The sequence below is a fragment of the Amblyomma americanum genome, chromosome 2, assembly GCF_052857255.1.
Source record: "Amblyomma americanum isolate KBUSLIRL-KWMA chromosome 2, ASM5285725v1, whole genome shotgun sequence".
NCBI lineage: Eukaryota > Metazoa > Arthropoda > Arachnida > Ixodida > Ixodidae > Amblyomma > Amblyomma americanum.
The window spans coordinates 93,410,124-93,431,138 of record NC_135498.1 but is presented as its reverse complement, the minus strand read 5'-3'; the positions used below and the strand labels follow the sequence as shown (position 1 = coordinate 93,431,138).

General features: G+C 48.9%; 1 protein-coding gene across 3 annotated transcripts in view; it reads right to left on the bottom strand.

Moving 5' to 3' along the window:
• Positions 1-21,015, bottom strand: part of LOC144121606 (rab5 GDP/GTP exchange factor-like) — a 116,423-nt gene that overhangs the window by 47,831 nt on the left and 47,577 nt on the right. Inside the window, exon 1 of one of the 3 annotated variants that reach the window (XM_077654909.1) lies at positions 15,030-15,048. The exons of the other annotated variants lie outside the window; for them this stretch is intronic. The gene's annotated coding sequence lies outside the window, so the exon portion shown is untranslated. Of the gene's footprint in view, positions 1-15,029; positions 15,049-21,015 lie in introns of those variants that run through there. 3 annotated transcript variants of the gene reach the window in all.

The following is a 21,015-nucleotide window of genomic DNA, read 5'->3' as shown; positions in this document are numbered from 1 at the left end:
CATCGATACTGGAGCACCTGAGCTGGGGAAGCGGAAATAAAGGATAGCAGGCAGAAACGAAAATCGCGAAACCGCAGTTCCTGGGTTCGAACCCGACCGCGGCGGCTGCGTTTTTATGGAGGAAAAACGCTAAGGCGCCCGTGTGCTGTGCGATGTCAGTGCACGTTAAAGATCCCCAGGTGGTCGAAATTATTCCAGAGCCCTCCACTACGGCACCTCTTCTTCCTTTCTTCTTTCACTCCCTCCTTTATACTTTCCCTTACGGCGCGGTTCAGGTGTCCAACGATATATGAGACAGATACTGCGCCATTTACTTTCCCCCAAAACCAATTATTAAATTATTAAACCGCACCGAGTCGCACCACTCTTGAAAGTGGCCGGCGCACATGGCTGTTCGCCGACATGATGCACTGCCCCGGAAAAAAGAACCAGGAGGCAGTGCCTTCTCGTAAAGCCACGCAGTCATTAAGTATTCAAATGAACATTGCCAAGCACGTGACCATATTATGCCAGAGTGCGTTGCGCGCTGCTGGCGAATGAATTAAAGCGCGTCCACTGAAATCTTGTTATTAAAAGAACAGCATGCGTTGCATCGGGTGTCCACAAGCCCACGGCAAGTAGTAGGTGGTTTTATTAAAATAATAGTAAAAAGGAAGGAAAACATTTTTGCTAGCCCCGGCATCTGCCATCGATAACTGAAGCACCTGTGCTGGGGCAGCGGAAATAAAGGATAGCAGGCAGAATGGAGAAATGAAATGAGAGGTGAGGGGACAGAAAGAGAGGGAAGATAGAGAGAGGTACGTAACATACACAAAGTATTTACACAATGAGAAATGTGTACAAGTTGAGCGCGTCATTAGTTCATTATGGAGCAATAAAAACACACGCGCACAGCACTGTGTTCACTACAGCTAGAGTAAGGACAAATACCTGCTGCGCAAGAGAAGTATAGAGGGCTAGGAGGACGGCTTTAGTGAAGGCTGCCTAGCGAGACCTCACCATCCATTCTCTCTGATAATCTTTTTTCGTCTTCCACATGCGCTCTACTTGGAGGGCATGCATGCACATTCCAAAGATGCCACAGCTGCGCGACAAGCAGCCAATTGTGGCTCATAACGTATATGCCGTGCGTTGCTGCAAACATTTTTCCACGTATTGAGCTGTGTTGTAACAGATCTATAGGTCCATGTGAGCAGCTGAGATCTTTCCTCCAGGCCTTCGGGTCGTTCAACCTATAGTGCAAATGTTCGAATGACGTCGGCCGTGCGTCAGGCGTGTACGTATAAGGTCCACGAGGGCAAAGCTATGGACGTGTATTCGTAAGCGAAGAGGAGCGAGCATGCTTTGCTTCACCAACGCATGCATGCAGTATGGAGTGTCGACGGTTTTTAAAGCCGGTGAAAATCTCTTAAAAGAAGGTTTTCAGGGTGCTTTACTTGCAGTATATGTTGTGGATAAATAACTTGAGGCTTACATAAGGTGCTTCACTATAAGATTTTCAACAATTTTCAAAAATATATGCTTTTTTATCAATAGGATGCTTTTTTCTGCTCAAACGGCCCGTAAAGGCCACCAACATCGGCGATACCTTCGGACATTCTTCACAGAATCTGATGCGTCACAAATGGCTTAAAAATTTGGTTCAGAAGAAATGCATCGGATCTGGAGCTCGCCGGCACATCATCACCAATTTCTTCACTAAGTCGACCCACATCTGAGATCAGGATTCCCAACTAGAATTCCTCGCCGCCTGGAAGCACTTTACCACTGACTTCGCCTGAACGATGCATTTACAAACGGCTTGCGATATAGTTTCGGTCGAATGAACAGTCCGCTTTGTGAAAACTGCGGCTCGATCGAATCTGTGGAACATATCCTGCTTGAGTGCCCTGCGTATGCTGACGGGCGTGCGCACTATACACGGACAGTGCATGAAAAAGCTCTCCCCTGTTCTCTAACAATGAACAGTGTTTTAGGTCTCTTAGTCTGCCCTAGGCAACAGATACATGCAATGAACTTTTTGTTTGCGGATTTAACGGAAACTGGTCATCTCGGCAAGCTCTAATTCCATCTGGCATGTTGCCCTCGTGCATTCTTCTGGCAGTAAACTTTGTTAGCCCATATATCAGACTATGCACTTCATCATTTCATATGTTACATCATTTCTCGCCGATGCACCTTAGTAGGCATTTAGTGCCAGCATTTTATGTTCTCACTCTTTCTTCTCTTTAATTTAACCTTTCCCGCACCGCTCTCCATTCGTCTCCATCTCCCACATTCCCATCCCTACGCAGAGTAGCATGCCAGCGATTTTTACACGTCGGCTAAATTCTCTGCCTTTCAATAATAGCGTCTCTCTCTCTCGGCTTAACATTGTCAGCGGTGCAGTGCACCAGAATACAGGTTGGGGGGGGGGGCGGCTAGCTAACTATCAGGCTAGTTAATTCTTATCGAATAGGTAACTTTTTAGCTATTATTGTTAGACTCCTGATTTTTTGAGAGCCTTGTAACCCACCGTAAGTAATAGCCGTATCAGTTTTTAGATTATCGAAAACCTATTCTCATCGCCGCTGTGGCGTTCCTTGTGTGTGCTACGAGGGTCCGCGTTCGACGGCGCGGCGTAGACGGAGCCCCCAGTGGCGGCAAAAGCACTCAAGGGAAAACAATTCAGCTGGAAGAGAGGAGATCGGCGACAGCCGTTTTGGAAGCAGCCAACACACATGTTTCTACTGTATATGGCTGCAAGCAACTTGAGTGGGATTGCTTTCGGGCCTGCCGCCGTCGACCGCACGGAGACGACCCAGGTGACAGCGGCATCATCAATTACCGAGCCATACTCGTTGAGAGTGAACGACCAGAACGAAGGGGTTTAAGCACAACCGGACCCCCTTACATGTTTCTACTGTATATGGCTGCAAGCAACTTGAGTGGGACTGCTTTCGGGCCTGCCGCCGTGGACCGCACGGAGACGACCCAGGTGACAGCGGCATCATCAATTACCGAGCCATACTCGTTGAGAGTGAACGACCAGAACGAAAGGGTTTAAGCACAACCGGACCCCCTTACATGTTTCTACTGTATATGGCTGCAAGCAACTTGAGTGGGATTGCTTTCGGGCCTGCTGCCGTGGACCGCACGGAGACGACCCAGGTGACAGCGGCATCATCAATTACCGAGCCATACTCGTTGAGAGTGAACAACCAGAACGAAGGGGTTTAAGCACAACCGGACCCCCTTACATGTTTCTACTGTATATGGCTGCAAGCAACTTGAGTGGGATTGCTTTCGGGCCTGCCGCCGTGGACCGCACGGAGACGACCCAGGTGACAGCGGCATCATCAATTACCGAGCCATACTCGTTGAGAGTGAACGACCAGAACGAAGGGGTTTAAGCACAAACGGACCCCCTTACATGTTTCTACTGTTATGGCTGCAAGCAACTTGAGTGGGATTGCTTTCGGGCCTGCCGCCGTGGACCGCACGGAAAAGACCCAGGTGACAGCGGCATCATCAATTACCGAGCCATACTCGTTGAGAGTGAACGACCAGAACGAAGGGGTTTAAGCACAACCGGACCCCCTTACATGTTTCTACTGTATATGGCTGCAAGCAACTTGAGTGGGATTGCTTTCGGGCCTGCCGCCGTGGACCGCACGGAAAAGACCCAGGTGACAGCTGCGTCCAATTACCGAGCCATACTCGTTGAGAGTGAACGACCAGAACGAAGGGGTTTAAGCACAACCGGACCTCCTTACATGTTTCTACTGTATATGGCTGCAAGCAACTTGAGTGGGATTGCTTTCGGGCCTGCCGCCGTGGACCGCACGGAGACGACCCAGGTGACAGCGGCATCATCAATTACCGAGCCATACTCGTTGAGAGTGAACGACCAGAACGAAGGGGTTTAAGCACAACCGGACCCCCTTACATGTTTCTACTGTATATGGCTGCAAGCAACTTGAGTGGGATTGCTTTCGGGCCTGCCGCCGTGGACCGCACGGAGACGACCCAGGTGACAGCGGCATCATCAATTACCGAGCCATACTCGTTGAGAGTGAACGACCAGAACGAAGGGGTTTAAGCACAACCGGATCCCCTTACATGTTTCTACTGTATATGGCTGCAAGCAACTTGATTGGGATTGCTTTCGGGCCTGCCGCCGTGGACCGCACGGAGACGACCCAGGTGACAGCGGCGTCATCAATTACCGAGCCATACTCGTTGAGAGTGAACGACCAGAACGAAGGGGTTTAAGCACAACCGGACCCCCTTACATGTTTCTACTGTATATGGCTGCAAGCAACTTGAGTGGGATTGCTTTCGGGCCTGCCGCCGTGGACCGCACGGAGACGACCCAGGTGACACCGGCATCATCAATTACCGAGCCATACTCGTTGAGAGTGAACGACCAGAACGAAAGGGTTTAAGCACAACCGGACCCCCTTACATGTTTCTACTGTATATGGCTGCAAGCAACTTGAGTGGGATTGCTTTCGGGCCTGCTGCCGTAGACCGCACGGAGACGACCCAGGTGACAGCGGCATCATCAATTACCGAGCCATACTCGTTGAGAGTGAACGACCAGAACGAAGGGGCTTAAGCACAACCGGGCCTCCTTACATGTTTCTACTGTATATGGCTGCAAGCAACTTGAGTGGGATTGCTTTCGGGCCTGCCGCCGTGGACCGCACGGAGACGACCCAGGTGACAGCGGCATCATCAATTACCGAGCCATACTCGTTGAGAGTGAACGACCAGAACGAAGGGGTTTAAGCACAACCGGACCCCCTTACATGTTTCTACTGTATATGGCTGCAAGCAACTTGAGTGGGATTGCTTTCGGGCCTGCCGCCGTGGACCGCACGGAAAAGACCCAGGTGACAGCTGCGTCCAATTACCGAGCCATACTCGTTGAGAGTGAACGACCAGAACGAAGGGGTTTAAGCACAACCGGACCCCCTTACATGTTTCTACTGTATATGGCTGCAAGCAACTTGAGTGGGATTGCTGTCGGGCCTGCCGCCGTGGACCGCACGGAAAAGACCCAGGTGACAGCTGCGTCCAATTACCGAGCCATACTCGTTGAGAGTGAACGACCAGAACGAAGAGGTTTAAGCACAACCGGACCCCCTTTCCATAGTGTCGGCACGTGTCGAACGCCGCCGCCGTCGCCGCGGGGAGACGGGCGTTATCTTCCCCAATTGCCGTGACCGTGCCGGGGACAAAGGGCCTCGTTTCGGCGGGCCTGGCCCCGTGACAAGGCGGCGGGCATCATCACCAACACTCCCGAGCACATCCCAGGACAAGGGACCACTTTCCCGGCCTTTTAGAGACCTCGCGTTCCGGCCTTGAGTGGCGAGTGTCATTTGATGGAGAACGGAGGTCGGTGACCCGCGGGAACCGTCAGTGGGCCATAGACCGTCTACCACAGCCGACGCTACCTCGACGACAACCTTCTTTCTCTCGGACTCAACGCGTGACGGGGGCGAGACCATAAGTGCGGTGGTGTGTTTGGTGTGTTTGTGCGCCCAAGTGAAAGCCCTAGGCACCTCCCACTCCGGAGTGGGCGTCCTCACCCTAGGGAATCTGGGGATACGAGGATATAAAAATCGACAAGGAGTACGGAAGAAAAAACGCTCAGGACGACCTCGTTCGCCAAGGGGGCCTTCAGCGCCGAAGCCCGACGGCGTGCAGCTTCTGCCAGCAACCGTTCGAGCTCAACTCCGGAGCCCCTCCATCGTCCCCATGAAGTCGTCGGCACGTAAGCTCGGACACCCCAGCCTCTGATGTATAATCATAATCATGTATAATTATTGAATATATCTGTTTGTTTAAACTGAGCCATACGGTGTCTCTTTGCCTCTCCGTCCCGTGTGGACCTGCGCATTATGGGGGGGGGGGGGGTCGTCACACCACTGCAGCGGAAGCAACTCTGGGGCCGCACACGGCCGGAACCTGCCGTGTGTCAGCATTCTGCCAAAATGCACTCCACCCCATTCATATTAATGCGAAAACATTATATGGCCCATGAGACGGAAAATCCGGCATTGTCGTAGTTGTCCACGCCAGACGGTCCGAAAACCCACGCGACTTTATGACGTCATCTGCAGTACCGACATCATCAGGAAAGAAAAATAAAATTTCTCAAGTGAAATTTATCCCGAAGCGGGTTTCGAAACCAGCCCGACGTGAAGAATCTTCGCTGACCACTGCATCAGAGCAGTAAGCCACCACAGCAGCACACCTCGCGCGCTAAACTGCCAGTCATTGTTGTTGTTGTTTTGGTTGCCTCAAAACTGCCAGATCATGAATGGCAATTCACCAATATCCTTTAAGAGAAAAGTGTACAACAGCTGTATCTTATCGGTACTCACCTACGGTGCAGAAGCGTAGAGGCTAACGAAAAGGGTTCAGCTTCAGTTAAGAACAACACAGCGAGCCATGGAAAGAAAAATGACAGGTGTAACGTTAAAAAACCGCAAGCGGGTAGAGTGGGTGAAAGAACAAACGCGGGTTAATGACATCCTTGTCAAAATCAAAAAGAAGAAATGAGCTTGGGCAGGGCATGTGATGCGAAGGCAAGACAACCGCTGGTCCTCAAGGGTAACGGAGTTGAATCCAAGAGAAGGCAAGCGTACCAAGGGGCGGCGGAAAGTTAGGTGGGCGAATGAGATTATAGGAAGTTTGCAGGCATAGGGTGGTCGCAGCTGGCAAAGTACAGGGTTAATTGGAGAGACATGAGAGAGGCCTTTGCCCTGTAGTGGGTATAGTCAGGCTGATGATGATGATAATAGTCTTCATCAATTTCCATCATCATCGACTTCATCATCATCTTTGAAAAGGGGTTTAATCGCCCTGAAAGACCCAGGCACTGAACGGTGTTCATATATCTGGCCGTCGGCGGTTGTTTACAGAGCCAGCCAGCAGCGCGCGCTCAGCGATATCACTGCCGGTATAGCGCGGTGACACATCTTCGTCGTTACATCTTCATCAACTGCGCTGGTCATTGCATTACAGCAGTGCGCCATCGCCGCAGCTGAACACCCCGCGTGCATGCTTTCGCATTCACAGCACGTTAGTAGTCGTAAGCGCTGTTCGTAATTTTTCTCCGAGTTATTCGCTTTCGTGGTCCGGATCTGTGGTCACTACCTGCCCTAATAAGTAGATGCATTCCCTCCCAACGCCTCGCTCCTATCGTTAACAGTTGCGATCTTCTGAGGATCTGGAACATTAGTTTCATGCAGATTGATTTTTACTTCTACTTTTCAGCTTTGCCTGCCCTCGATCATTTGCTTTGCATTTCATCTCTAGGGTTACTTAGCAAGACTAGGTCATCAGCAAATCGCAGAATACTAAGAGACCCCGAATTATTCTACTTTCCCCCATGTCGTTAATTCGTTGACGTGCATCCTCCTTACTGATCTCCTCCGTTCTAAGTTGGAATTGAGGCTAATTCGAGATCTCACCATCCTATGGTCACTGCCTCACACGTGCCGAGCGCACAGTATAAGGTCTATTTCATTTTTTAGTCTCACCATTCGGGCTTCTCCGAGTCCTTATCATGTGTTCCTTATCCTTATGTATTCCTTATATGTTCCTTACGTGCATCAAGTGTTCCTTACCATGAGATACTAGCTAGCTCAAGTCTGAGCCTCACTTCTTGGTACACATGCGGCTAGCTGCTGTGAAAGGGCACACGGCTCCCGACTCAGCGGGACGCTCGAAAGACGTTGAGGGATGGCACAAGCAAGTGAAGCATTGTTTTGTACAGCTTGTTTTTGGCCGCACGCGTGCCTTGAGATGCTTCAAGCACCCCCCCCCCCCCCCCCCCCCCTTCGGCAAGTGCCGAGTATTGACGTCAGGAATAGGGACAAACAGTGTATGTCGCGGTGCGTGGCGGATGTCGGAGTTCAGTGCGAGTGCTGTTGCCAACCCATAGCATTTGGGTAATGCCGCCCGAGGCTTTCGCCATTATATTTTTATCCCCTTGTGTTTCGGCACCCAAGTGAGGAACTGGAACTGCGATTTGTTCCGGAAGCGAAATGCAAAAACGCCAGGGCTGCTCCTTTGCGATGTCAGCGTCCGAAATTAATCAGGTGTCCTCCGCTACGGAGTCCCTCATTGCCGGCTTGCAGCTTGGAGGCGTTAAACCAAACTTGTACGCCCCCATGCACACCACATCTCAGAAGAAGAGGTGCTCACTCCGCGACGGATTCTATAGGCTGACCCGATGCTCGGCGTAGAAAAGCGACGCCGGCACCGAGGCACGCTCTCCACACGAAAGCGCCTACATGGGAGTAAAAAGGGAGTAAGGTGTCCTCTATAGCGCACTCCCTCTTACAAAGAAAATGCGCTAGAGGAGAGCTTACTCCCTTTTTAACCCTCTCTGTTTACAGTGCACCCTTCATGAATTTATTGGACTCCAACTGGTAGCACAATCTGGGGACGCACAGCGGTTGTCAGGCCTGGAGACTTCGCCATTTCTGCACATGAACACCGGGTGACCGCGGGCAAGCCGCACAGCCAGCTAGGATTGAAGACACAGACTGTTTCCTTCGGGTGAACTATATATGAACCGTGCTAAGAACAGGACGAGGCTATGGGAAGCACCAGAGCTAACTTGCAGCTGAGCTCTTGCATGTCGCCTTCACCCTTTGTCTCTTCCTGCTTTTCGCTGTATGCAGTGTATACGTATACCCTTTGTTAAAAGCGAATAACGTGTGAGGAGTTCGCTTAATTCTAAGGCGTACAGCGGCTTTTATAGTGTCCATGGAAGCTCTAACGTCCGGAGGGGTAAATACTTGAGTTCCTCGGTCCTAAGAGAGATGAGGAACGCTGGCGATACGTAGCGAGCCGCACACCATGGCCCACGAGCAGACCGCTTGGACTTTACAGTTTTTTACGATGGCTCTACCGGGACTTTAGTGAGAGAGCACCACTTCACTAGCAATCCTGAAACTGCCGATGGGTCTCTGACGCCTCGACATTTGACCGTCGATCTTTGAGATGAAATGTCTCGGATGGGGTGTGGCTAGGGGAAGGTCACGTAGTACCAAAAGTTTAAAAGGAATTGTCTTGGGGAACAGCGTAAGGCAAAGTCTATAGGAAAGAGTCAAGCGAATTCGACGGACAAGTTAAGGCAATTTTTAGGCAATAGTCAAGCTAATACGAAACCAAGTGGTTTCGTACGTCCTACTCGGTCTAATGGCGTAAAACCCTGTCATTTCTTCCACCTTCATTGATTCACCTTTTCACTCCTTTCATTTTTTCCCCTCACGGCCTGGTTTAGGTGTCCAGAGAGGTGCAGTTATAGAGCCTTTTTTTCCTCACAACCACTGACCCATCCTCAGGACTTAATTACGACGAACCAACGAACCCCTTGTGTTGTGCGAACTCGAAGCCCGTTAAGAAACCCTGGGAGGTCGAAAGAGATGCGCGCAGCCCTCCCCGAAGTGGACACCCTTCTTGTAGCCTTTTACCATCCCTTCTCCCCATGGAGCGGTCTGGAAGTTCCTCCCGAGTGAGACAGTTACTGCGCCTTTCTTTTCCTCATAACCAATCATGAGCTTCACTGTACAGCTTCAGCCTTAATGAGCTTCCTATTCTTCAGGGCGCCGCAATACTGGGCAAGTTTAGCGCCGTCTAGCTTCCGGGGCGTTCACGGCCGCCATGATAACTGGAGCAGTCGGGTGCCGCTGAGCTTAACTGAATGGGAAAATGCAGCACTTTGTAGCACTGCGTAACAAATAACTTTTTGTTCCTCGCTTCAGTGGTGTTTTCTTCGACAGGAATGCAGATTAACTCAGGCAAGCATTGTAGCTATACTAGCGAGCCTAATCGGGTACTTCGGTTGTGACCCGACAATCTCCTGGCTGACAAGTGCACTTTATATAAAATACCCGTAAAAATCGAGATGTTATGTATAGAAATGATGTTATGGTCTTAGGTGCAGTCATACGTTTTGTGCAACGCAAATTAGTCTGCCTGTAAAGATAATGCATTGCGAGTGCTTGCTGTATTGTTCTCATGGGGTATATTTTAACCCTACATGCGTAATGCAGTACATTTCATATTCGCAAGCCGGAAAAACACGGCATCAACACGAGCATAGGCTAACTGAGTATTCTTTTTCTAACGATACATTCAGGCACTCATTTTTTCCTCGCGTAATCAAAGAATGGAATGAACTTAGCTCATCATTAGCAACGACAGATTCATTATCCAGGCTCACAGAGTTTATCACAAAAGATTATTAAGATCTTCCAATGTTGTTCCCGATTCTCTTTTAAGTAGCACACTCAATAAGTGGAATTAAAATGCAGTTGCTTCTTTAAAATTTCCCGTTTTTGCTTATCTCTGTGACGTGCACCGCTGTTGTTCATTACATTCTACGTTGTTTTCTATTGTATTTTTGTATTACCTTATCGCTTGTATTTTTGATGCATTGTGTTGTTTATCTGTTATTTGTGTCACTCACACTTATACTTGTACGCGAACAAGAAATTATAGTTCATGCCCTTCTGCTAGGCTCTCGGCTGAGATCGGCAGTATTGTAAAATAAATAAACGAATAAATAACAGTTGCGAGTTTCCAGTACATCCTCTCTATACTGACCCCTACATGCCAAACAAGAAAAAAGAAAACTGGGTAGTTTATTGAGAAATAAAGGATTAAGCAGTAATTAAAATGACCAAATTAGACTAACTTCTGAACGTCCTAAAAAGGCAAAGCTGTGCAAGCGTATCAAGGTGATCAGTAAAAAAAAGAAAACAGGCTTCGGTTCCGTAGCGGTAAGCACATTACAATTTTAGTTTGTTTTGACGAGGGTTATCTTTTGCGGCAAGTAATATTTCAAAAGACCCGCATATTTAGCCGGCGACACTTGGCTTCGCTTTAATAAACGTGTAGGAAATACGGTTGCCGCAATATCGTGGGGATACGATATTGCCACACTGCTCACGTTCTGCGAGCGCCGCCATGCGGCCGAGCGGCATGGCTTGGCTTGTGATGGAGCGAAGAAGGCGACGTTTCCGCTCGGATGTACGCATATACCTGGGGTGAAGAAGAAGAAGAAGAAGAAGAAGAAGAAGAAGAAGAAGAAGAAGAAGAAGAAGAAGATGCGCGCTGCTGTTGTTCTTGGCCATTCGATTAGAAAGCCCCTTTTGTGTCGCCCTGCGTTTGTCGGCGACAATATGCTTTTTCCACGATATAAACGAAAACACTTATGCGCTCTGTATTACAGGGTTAATCGAACTCCTAGTGAAGTAGATATGTCCTCTGCTGTTTTTAACCACGGACGTAGTCCGCTACAAACACATTGTAAGACTCGTAGACGAACAAATCCTCATCTGCGGGAGAGTGCATGGTTAGCGGCTCCCTTGTAAAACGTTCATGTGTAAATTTACCTTTGTTACGCAGCCTATTTCACAGCATTTACAGTTTGAATTCACAGCATATGAGCCTCTTGGTATGTTCGGGAACCAAGACGCTTTGAGTTCGGCTCCGGCGGCGTTGGAATGTGACTAAAAAAAAAAACCAAGCTTAGCTCGATATTGAAGCGTTCGCTTCTACAGTGTGACTCCACTGCACCACGTGAATAAAATAACCAACCGAATCTATATGTTTCGCACATGTCAATCCACAGCGAAGAGGCGAAGTCGAGACAACGCACAGTCAACATTTTCTTAATTTTTTTTTCCTCCATAGTGTTAGAACCAACAGTTCAGGAGCATTTCGCTGCCAAAAGAGCAATGCCCCCCCCCCCCCCCCCCCACACACACACACACGTGTCAATGCACCCGGGGACAGTATTGGTTTCGCATTCCCACACGTACGTGCAGAGGTGGGCATTTGACCTAAAAAATCTGGACCTCACCTCAACCTCAAAAAAATGGCCGACCTCACTCAACCTCAACCTCATCAGTTGAGGTCGAGGTCTCCTTAGACGCCCTCACCTCACTTTCCTGAGGCCACTGCTGACCTCACTCAACCTCACCTCAGCCTCAAATTGTGAGGTTGAGGCTGCTCGACCTCAGAAAACAGACGAAAACAAAACAAAAAGCGATTAAGAAGTTTTTCAGGTAAAAACTATTCTGAGAATCTTGTGAGACAGGAAAGCCAAAATGATGTTGCTATTATTTAATAAGGTGTGTATACAGATACTATATTGATGTGCACGCAATAGGAGAAGCTTATAATCTGGGATGAGCCCCCAGAGAGTATATGGCCTGAGGGCAGGGGTGTCCCGTACGCGGTTACCACCATTACATCGGTGAGTAATTTATATTGGTCAATATTTGGCAACTTGTTTCGTGTATACCTCTTCGTATTGGAAGCCTCTCGCTCATTCACGCACGAACCGGGAATTGACAAACACAGCCCTTCTACATTATCTATCAGAAATTGGGAGGAGGGGGAGGTATTCACGATACTCTTTTCAGGTTTGAGAATACTTACCGAATATAAAGAAACTGGTCGTCGATGTACTTTCCAATGCGACGGTTATGCAGACGCATATCAGTATATCTCGGTTTTCTAGCTCTATCCGGCATAGCGAGAATGCTCTTTTCAGTCCTCTGTATGTTGCCTTCGAAAACACTTACAAGCTGCGACTGTAGTACACCAACAGAGGCACGTTGTATTTATGTCTTTGTAGAAGCGAGCGGCTTCCTTTATTAATGCGAAAGCATTAGATGGCTCACTTTCAAGGTCATATCCGCGAAAAAGTGTCCGCAGGAAACGGCGCCAAGCGACGTCACGAGCCGACGAGTCACGCGAAGATGACGATGACGTCACGTAATTAATTAATGTTAATTATTATAACTAGGCAACGCTAAGACTGATTAGTATAATTATTGATGTCATGTGAGTGTGTTGTCATACCAGGTCACGTGACAGCGATGCAATGTGCCATCAAACCCAGTCACGTGACGACGCTGTAATATGACGTCACACCTACTCACGTGACAACGATGTAATTTCTCGTCATACCAGGCCCCCATCCACACCCCTTCCACCCCCATTTCAAGATCCAAATGGATCCCACATTACTACACATGCGCGCATGACGCATTACAAAGAGTGTCCACAACCCTGTTCACATTAATGACATTCGGATTGTCCAGCCAGGTAAACGCGCCAGTTCTCATGTATATCATACTGCAACGATCATGCAACGACACATGCCTTTGATTCTCGAGATGATGGCGATGATGATGATGCTAACAATGTATCCTCATGAGCCCGGGGAAGTCTGATATACTGGTACCAAATTTCAAGGTTGCCAGAATATTGATTAAATATTGTACATTACCCAGCAACCGAAGACAATCATTGCGCGGGAAAATAGGAATACCTGCAGTTAATAATTAAGGATGATGATGTTGGTGTTCTTGGGAGGTCAAGACCCTCCCCCGTTTCCGCCACTTCCCTCCAGGTGGCGATGGTAATGGTATCGAAATCCTGGGAATTCTCCGATGACTCAGTGAACCCGCGGCATTTTGAAAGAAAGGGTTAGATTACCTCTTCTAACACTGTGCCAACTATTAAAATCCCAAGGGTCAACAATAACTGGCCTAGAGTAAGCAGCGTGAACCGCTCTCTCTGTCAAGAGCACCATGGCTCTCCGCTTAACATTCCCCGCAACATCTTTATTTAAAAAAGAGGAAAAGGAATCAGCTGCCCCATCACCATACATTCATTATAGTTTTGCATTTTTTCGCAGCTGCGACACCGCTATGCTGTGCGGTGTTTCGTCATAATAAGCGAATTTCCGAGAAGGAACAAATGGAACGGGAGACCAAAGAGAGGTTATTCGGAAGGATAAAAAAGCAAAATTATATTTGCATCTGCTTGCATTACGGAACGGGAATATACAGAATTAGTGTGAGATTCGAAAGGGGAAGTCACCGATCAAAAGCTTCGACGGTGTTATACAGGTTTTTCTGGCTTCGTGCTTTTTTAATCAAATCAGCAGGTGTCCCCTAGTTAGAAACCACCTGAATCACATTCTCTCGCCTGTGCCGACTACTACAGTTTCTGTTAAGTCAGCTGGTAATGTACAGCAGGATCCCCTTTATTCGACTGCAAGACAAGAGCCATGACGTCAGTGCCGGCAACCAACATGAACGCGAAGCAGTCTTGCTTGGGGCCATCGGCGCTGCGACGAATTTATTGCGTGCTTGTTGGACTGAACTTATTTGTTTGCGTCATCAAACAAAGCTACCGCGGGTCAACGTGAGTGCGCGCTCCCGGGAGTCTGAGCCGACCGGCAGGCAGCCGGGTGCTACGCCAGCGGGGCAAGGGGGAGGGAGAGTGGCGTGCTGTGACAGTAACACTCCTTCCGGGAAGACCAGAGGGGTGCGTCTTCCTGTAGGCTCGGACTTGACGGACATTGCGGCGCAGCACCGGAAGCTAAGAGGGAACTGTGGCATCCGGTTCCGTCCAAACAGGGGAAACCGAACACCAAGCGTCATTGCATGAACACTGCGGTGATGCGCTGCAACTCCGCTTCGGAAGCGGCACTCGTCGGAGTAAGACGTGGCAACTGCAAAAAGTCTCGACCTCACCGAATGACGACCTCACTCAACCTCAAACTCACGCGTGAGGTTGAGGTCTGATATGCTGACCTCACTCACGAGATTTCGAGCCGTCGCCGACCTCACCTCAACCTCACCTCACGACGTGAGGTTGAGGTCATTTTGAGGTTGAGGTCGACCTCATGAGGTTGCCCACCTCAGCGTAGGTAGTCTTAAAGTCTGTCTCGTGTGTATACGCGCGACCACCTTCACCTCTTGACTTTGCTTCATCATTTTTAAAATTTCTTCTTCCAATTTCCTCACTCTGCAGGCCCGTCGAGCGCCTGGAGATAAGCTCTCAATCCCCGCCGCGGAGTTCCAACTTCCTCAGCCACATCGCGCCTTTCCTTCGACGCTTGCAGCCAGCAAAAGAAATGCAAAAGCAGGAATACAAGCTGCGTAGGCGCTGTTCGCGAGAAGGCGCAATAATGTCAGGGGAAAAACAGTTCTCACCTCCACACAGTTGGTCTCGTTTCTGGGCTGCCCTGCACCGTCCCCCCGGTCGACGAGAGCAGCAGCGGAGAAAATTACGGAACCGCGCTAGGTCGAAAGCAATGACGTTCACGTTTACAGCTGGCGGCCAAGCATCCGTGCATAGCTGGCGAGCCGCCCCTACGTCCTGTCTCGTATAATTTGTCGACAGTCGAGCAGGAGGTGCGGCTGGCTGTCAGCATGGTCGGGAGCGAAATGCCTCGAACCATCCGCAGCCAGTGACGGGCTCTGGTTTGCTTAATGCCTCGATCGGCTATCACATGCTACACCGGATGTTTCAGCGAACACTTTCAAAAATTTTCAAAAGTAGGTTTTTTTGGTTTATGGGGGTTTAACGTCCCAAAGCGACTCAGGCTATGAGAGACGCCGCAGTGAAGGGCTCCGGAAATTTCGACCACCTGGGGTTCTTTAACGTGCACTGACACCGCACAGTACACGGGCCTCTAGAATTTCGCCTCCATCGAAATTCGACCGCCGCGGCCGGCATCAAACCCGCGTCTTTCGGGCCAGCAGCCGAGCGCCGTAACCACTCAGCCACCGCGGCGGCTTTTCAAAAGTAGGCTTTTTGGGGTAAAAATACGGCTTTTGCGGCATAATATTATCAGTGTAGGCTGGCACCAGAAAACCGCTGAATCGTTTTAAGTAGGGCTGCTTGGGCAGCGCAGCTTTTGAAATGACGATATTCCAACCAGCCCAATCCCAAGCACTTCGTCGTAATAGTAAGCTGGTTCAGTAATTTTTAATAATTAACTTTTTAACTAGTAGAGTTAGGCACCTAGTGGCAATTAGAGAGCCGCCGCGGTGGCTGAGTGGCTATGGTGCTCGGCTGCTGGCCCGAAAGACGCGGGTTCGATCCCGGCCGCGGAGGTCGAATTTCGATGGAGGCGAAATTCTAGAGACCCGTGTGCTGTGCAATGACAGTGCACGTTAAAGAACCCCAGGTGGTCGAAATTACCAGAGCCCTTCACTACGGCGTCTCTCATAGCCTGAGTCGCTTTGGGACGTTAAACCCCCATAGACCCGTAAACCCGCAATTAGAGGTTCGTAGTCGGTCGTTAGTAATACCCATATCAGCTTTTAGAATTTCGAAAACGCGATTACCCTTGACGCAGCAAAATTGGGCTTTTTCGACTAGTTTAGTGCACTGGAGGGGTTGCTTTGCCTGCATGCTTTGGAAAGCGCATGTATTTCCGCACGATGCAGCCAAATTTTGTCGAGCCACAGCAGCGAGGGTAATCGAGTTTTCGAAATTCTAAAGACTGATAAGGCTATAACCAACCGGCTACAAATGTATAATTGCAACTAGGTGCCTAACTCTTCTAGTTAAAAAGTTAATTATTAAAAATTAGTTGACCAGCTTACTACTTAAGACGGTTCATTGGTTTTCTGGTGTCCGCCAACACTGGCAATACTATGCCGCAAAAGCCATATTTTTACCCTAAAAAGCCTATTTTTGAAAATTTTTGGAAGTGTTCGCTGAAACACCCGGTAAAGTACACCACGACTGACAATGTGACAGATGCTGACAATGTGACAGGTGCGAGCCAATCACGAATCGGTTCTTAAGCACGAGGTGCTTTGAGAACTGGGCTCCCTTGCTGATTTGCTGGAGGCAGCTGCAGCGTCTAATGAAATGTCGACGGCATAGTGTGGGGCGATGGCCAGGTGTCGAGGGGAGCGGATGACGGTGAAAGGAAGCAGGAACACTTCTACGTAAACTCCTCATAACTATATATTGCTTCGTCATAGGCACAGACGACCGTGACCTCAGATATATCACAGGTGCGGTATTAGTAACGGATGCATAGAAGGTGACGCTGGAGGCTTGGTGATGTTGATCACTCGATTTTGTCGTGAACAAGGCTGGCCTTGCGTGGCTCCCGCAACCCTCGGTGAGCCACGATATGACTGCTGTGCCATCACAGTCGACAAGTTGCTGTGGATTATAATTGCTATTACCTCATACGCCTTCCTTGCAATTCCAACTTTGTCTTGCTGTTCAAGAACGTTGCAGTCAACATTAGCGAGTAGGAGGCATGGCTGGGGGAAAAGTTTTCAGTCCGTTAAACTTTCTAGACTAAGCGCAAACATTTTCCGGGTACAGCTTTCTGACGTTTAGATATTTTAGTGTCAAATTTTTTTTCGGAGTACAGCAGCCGGCCAAGTATAGCGGTAACTACGACCATGTTCCTATAGCTTATAAGCCGCTAGGAACGCTTCGATGGACGACCTTAAATCTGAGACGAGCCTTTGAGATGCACTAGCTTGCGTAAGAAAAGTTTTTATCTTTAGCCGGTGGGTACACGTGATCTGAAAGTCGCCCGTGTATATAGCATGAACGGGGGCAAAATTTTCAGCGAACGTCGCTTTTATGTCAGTAGTCATGCTGTCATTGCCGAAAACGTAACGCGGTAAGCCGGGCGGAATTTTTAGGTCCAATGTCACCCATAACTAATACAATATTGTGCGGTGTTGAGAAAACGTTTTAAAAAATATCTCACGTCAAGTTCCTCTCTTTACACAAAAGGCGCTGACGCCGCAATATTTCGTTTATAAGTGCACGCTGTTAGCTCACTGAGAATAACAAAACCAATTCATGCATCCATAACCATATTTCGTGTTGTCCGGCAGAAAATGAGGCGGAAATTTTGTTAAACGTGCAATTTTAGCGGTAGCGTATCAAGTCAAGCGCCGCAGTTTACCGCAGAAGTGACCTTAGAGAATGAAAAAGGTCCAATGTGAAATAGCAAAAAAAAAAAGAAGCCGTAGAGAAATGAGGATTTGCTGCAATGCTTCAGAGTTAGGCGAATCTTTTTTAACTGTCAGAATTCCATCACCACTTCGCAACTGCGGGTCTTGGAGCGGTTTAAGAGCATTCTTTGTAGTAAGTGAACAGCTTTTTTTTAAACCGTCAATGGTATTTCCATAATTCATTCATACTTGTCAAAAACAGCGTTTTTATTTAACGTTTCATTTTCACTGAATGAATTCCGTCCTTAACAAAAGTAAAAACAAAAACAAAACAAACGATTGTTGCTGGGGCGCTCCGTTAGCGATTGACATAACTGCGGCGCAAAGAACGAGTCGTTGAGAAGACACACGACGAGCTGCTGACTAGTAACTAAAGGGCTTTATTCCACCAACGGAAATGCATAGGAAGAATAGAAAAGGGCGAGAGGGGAAAAGAATTATAGAAAAAAACACAGCATGATCGCACATGTCATGTTTCAGCCCAAAGGTTAACCCTGTGGTACATTCGACACGTGTAAAAGAACGGTACGTTAACCTTGCATTCCCTTTCGATGCGCATTCATCCCAAATCAGCGACTGCAGGCTTTTGTTCTTTTCTAAATTATTTTATGTTTTCCTTCACTCTTCTCTTACCGCCTTTCTCTTTCAAAGCTTCTACCCGGCGTATACAGCAGCACCACGTGAGCGCTTTTCACTGTCGGCTAAAATCTCTGTTCTGCATTAAAGGACCTCTATCGCTCTATCCCCCCCCCCCCCCCCAAACACACACACACACATAACAGTCGAACCCCGCTACAACGAACGTCGCTTCAACGAAATGTTTCCAGTTCCCCGTCAGCTAGCCATAGAAAGTAATGGAACAAATTTCTCATCACAACGAACCATTTTTGGGGCGCATTTCCGCTTCAAAGAAATTTTTGCTATGCGAAGTTGGGTTTAAAAATCTATCTTACAATAAACAAGCATGTCGCCGCCCATCTGTGTACTTCCGTAGGTTTACGCTGCTTTGTTCACTTAACTTCCGCTGGAACCAATTGATTCACTCATTGAAATGCATATGAAGACCGCCATTGCTTGGTGGTGGTGAAAATCGGGCTGGTTGCCTTGCGACAAGGTGCGGGTAGTAGAAGTAATAGTAGTTGTAGTAGTGGTTTTATTAAATAATAATGAAAAAGGAAGGAAAAAAAATTTGCTAGCCCCGGCATCTGCCATCGATACTGAAGCACCTGAGCTGGGGCAGCGGAAATAAAGGATAGCAGGCAGAATGGAGAAATGAAATGAAAGAGGTGAGGGGACAGGAATAGAGAATAGGGGGAGAGGTAATATACACAAACTATTTATACAACAAGAAATGTGCGCGCGGTTAGTGAAGGCGCGGGTGCAAGCTCCCATTTTCTTCCAAGCAGGAGCCTCAACCAATCCATCGCCAAAGGACGCAGCAGCCTGGCAACAGCAGCAGGGCGTTTGCCCCTTTTTTCACTCGTGGTGGTGCGCTGCAATCGACACGAGCATGACGACTGTGTCTAGGAAGCGGAAGTTCCTTTCTCTTGAAGAGAAGCCACGAATTATCAGCGCGGCATCCAGCGCCAGGAAAAAGGGAGATGTTTCAGCGGACTTCGCTATCTCACAGAGCACGCTGTCAACGACCCTGAAGTCCAAAGACGCGATAGCCCCAAGCTTTTTCTGCGATGACATCCGCGAGCGGAAGCGGAAAAAGCTGACGCAAGCGGCTCACGAGGACCTTGAGAAGGCCCTCTGCACGTGGTTCCTCGACGTGCGCGCAAAGATGATGCCGATCAGGGGAAACATGCAGCAGCAAAAGGCGCTTGGCTATGCCTGTATGCTGGGCATCGATGATTTCAAAGCCACCTCGGGGTGGCTAACCCGTTTTAAGGCCAGGCGTGAAATCGTCGGTAAAGGGCTGTGCGGCGAGTCGGCCTCTTCAGACGCTGCGTGTGCTTGGACGTCAACTGCTGTGCAGGAATTAGTGGAGAAGTATGCCACATCAGACATCTATGAAACTGGACTTTCCTACGAGATCCTCCCCCCCAAGACGCTTCACGTGAAGGGTCAGCCATGCGGCGGAGGGAAGCATAGCGAAAGGCGTGTGACTGTGCTGCAATATGGACGGGTCTGACAAGCGCTGCCCACCGGTGATTGGCAAAAGTGCGGGGCCGTGGTGCTTCGAAGGTGGCAAGAGCCTGCCCGTCAAATATCTTGCCAATAAAAAAATCTTGGACGACGTGGGCCATTTTTAAATAGTGGCTCCACAACTGTTTTGTGCACGCCGGCTTTCACTCCGATGCTCAACTGGCCGCGAAGGCTGCAGTACGGTGGCTCCACAGAGGCCAATGCGGCATGGGCAGCCCTTCGTCTCCGGAGATGTTGACATCAACGATTACATCGCTGTTGACAGTCAGGTGCTAGCCCACGAGGAGCTGAGTGACGAAGCCATACCTGAGGGCATTCGCCACAGCGACGCAGAGGATTTAGCACCACCATCTGCACTAAAAGTGATGGAAGCACTTGATGTGCTCACGATGACGACATCGCGATGCAGCTGCTCACTGAGTGCGAAAGTCGCGCTACAGCACCCGCGGCAAAAAAAAAAGCAGAAGAAAGCTGACCGCGACTTCTTTGGAAATAAATGATATTTTGGGACTATATCATTTATTATATCACAAAGCTGCAGAAAAAACAACCATGCCGTCGGTGGGATCCGAACCCACGACCTCCTAATATCGCGTCCGGTAAAAACTGAGCTACGGCGACGGCTGCTACGCGTACTTTCTCCTGGAATCCACTCCGTTACCCTTAAGGACCAGCGGTTATCTTGCCTTCGCAGTACATGCCCCGCGCAAGCCCATTTCTTCCTCTTGATTTCGACTAGGATGTCATTAACCCGCGTTTGTGCCCTCACCCACTCTGTCCGCTTCCGGTCTCTTAACGTTACACCTATTGTTATCGTTTCCATGGCTCGCTGCGTTGTCCTTAACTTAAGCTGAACCCTTTTCGTTAGCCTCCACGTTTCTGCCCCGTAGGTGAGTACCGGTAAGATACGACTGTTGTACACTTTTCTCTTGAGGGAAATTGGTAAACTGCCATTCATGATCTGAGAGAACCTGCAATATGCGCTCCACCCCCTTCTTATCCTTCTAGTTATTTCCCTCTCATGATCCGGATCAGCTGTCAATAC